This window comes from Eleutherodactylus coqui, chromosome 13 (genome assembly GCF_035609145.1).
Source record: "Eleutherodactylus coqui strain aEleCoq1 chromosome 13, aEleCoq1.hap1, whole genome shotgun sequence".
Lineage (NCBI taxonomy): Eukaryota > Metazoa > Chordata > Amphibia > Anura > Eleutherodactylidae > Eleutherodactylus > Eleutherodactylus coqui.
Genome location: NC_089849.1, coordinates 59,208,126 through 59,210,358, shown reverse-complemented (window position 1 = coordinate 59,210,358; position 2,233 = coordinate 59,208,126).

Here is a 2,233-nt window from a genome sequence, read left to right as displayed (position 1 = left end):
GGAAGGTCCAAAAACAGTAGGAAGACAATAGGTGAGGGTAGACATAACATAAATGTGTAGAACTATGGAAGATTCACATGTATGTGGTGTTAACCTTAATTTGTTTCTTCACCCAAATCATATTTGCAAGAATCTAAGTAGCTGATTAAAGTTGCTTGACAGAGACCTTCTGGTCGAAACCTCGCTATTATGTCCTTGGAGGACTAAAGACTTTTACATTTTGCGCCTTGAATGCATCACATCTTTCTTCGGACTATCGCATCCCATAGATCAGCACTCATTATCGCCAGCAAATCTTCTAATGTAAAAGGACCCCTAGAGACTGGTGTAAGAACAGTAGCATAAATCTTGATCTGTTACAGAGTTGGAAATCGTACTTTACTGAATTGTCAGGTCAAACTGGAGTTGTCCGTAAACATGAGAAAAAAAATAACATGACAAAAAACATTTTACCAATACTTGTGTGCAAAAGATGTCTGCAAGCGTGTCTTAAAACTCAAATGTGGAAAGTTCTACAACTTTTAGTGAAACTTTAGACCAGAAACTATACTATACTGTATCTTTGTCAATAGAATTTTCACTTTGCTTTACTGAAGAACACAAGATGGCAGTAGACCCTAAAGTGAAGTCAGTAACTTACAGAGGAGCGGTCACCTCTCCTGTCATGTCTGTTTTGTAAATACTTGGATGTCTAATATAACAATTCTGCAGCATCTTAACTCATAACTCTACATTGTACTGTTCCTCTGTTATTAATATTTATAATAAATTGACAACTGGATGCTACCGTTCCAGTTGTCAAAGAGGTGTGTCCATACACAACCTGATACTGTTAATACTGACTGGACATGGTAGAGCATGTAGGACTCCCCCACAACTGTCAATGCATTAAAAATGTCTAGGGGGGAATAACAGAGGAATAGCATAACACAGGGGGAATACAAGTTAAACAGACATACCCTGTTCCCCTGAAAATAAGCCCTAGCATGATTTTCCAGGATTTTTGAGGATGCTTAAAATATAAGCCCTACTCCAAAATTAAGCCCTGCTTACGGTTAATTTAAAAAGTCAATTTAAATAGTGTTCAGGCAGCTATACATGTAAAAAAGATAAATCTTTTTGTGCAAAAATTATTATAAGACACTGTCTTATTTTCAGGGAAACATGGTATCAGGAGAGATGACACGTCCTCCTTAAAATTTTCAATAAACAGGGTTCCTCTGAACTTGTTTAAGGATGTTAAAGTCAGCAGCCTCAAGAATTGTCCTTACAAAGGCCCTGTCTGAGGACACGTGGCTTCAGGGAGGACAAACCGATCAACATATAATTTGAAATGGAATGGTTTGTCTATAACCACATAAAAGTTCTTTGAGGAAGGGGTCAGGACTGGAAATACAGGGTGTCCCATTCAAACCTCCTACCTCAAACAATATAAAATTATGAAGAATGATAGCTAGATGAATGAAAAACTCAAAATGTACAGCCTCAATTATCAAACCTGTCTATGGGCTCCTTCACACTGGCGAGCGCGATATTGCCGTGAGAAAATTGGAAGTTCGTATGCTCCGATAAAACGGAGGCTTCATAGGAAAACATGGGCGATTAAAAAAAGTGAAATGCAGAAAGACAGGGCATGCAGCAATTTCCAAATCTCACAACATTGCAGGGCAGAAAACAACGTAAATGGAAATGAAGCCATTGAAAAACATGGGTTTCATAATTCTGCCTTTTCTCGCAATCTCGCATTGCTCAAAAATTGTGTGATTTTCTCGCAAGGGTGAAGACAGCCTAATAGCAAAACTGCCTTTGTTGCCCACTGTAATTAATCATAACCCAGCTTTCATTTTATCAGGACAATATAAGAGAAGCTGTGCTGTGATTGGCTGTTATGGGCAAGAAAGACGGTTTTATTACTAAATAGATTTGATCAATTAGGGCTTTTTTCTTGTAAATTTTGTCTTGTTTTGAAGTACTCGCTCATTACACAGCACCACAGCTCCATGAGGCAAAATGGCGACTCTGCAACAACTTGCACAAACAGCAATGTGGAATTCTGGAACTAAATCAATATCTTCAGGGCAAAGAGATTACCGACGACTGTACCAAGGAGATGCACCAGATGAAAAAACAATTAGGTCAAACAGGTAAGCGAGAAACCTGGCCCAATATTGCGCTTGTTAACCTGCCTTTTACCTGCGGATGCGAGGAGTTTTTCATGCACATCGCAAGATCT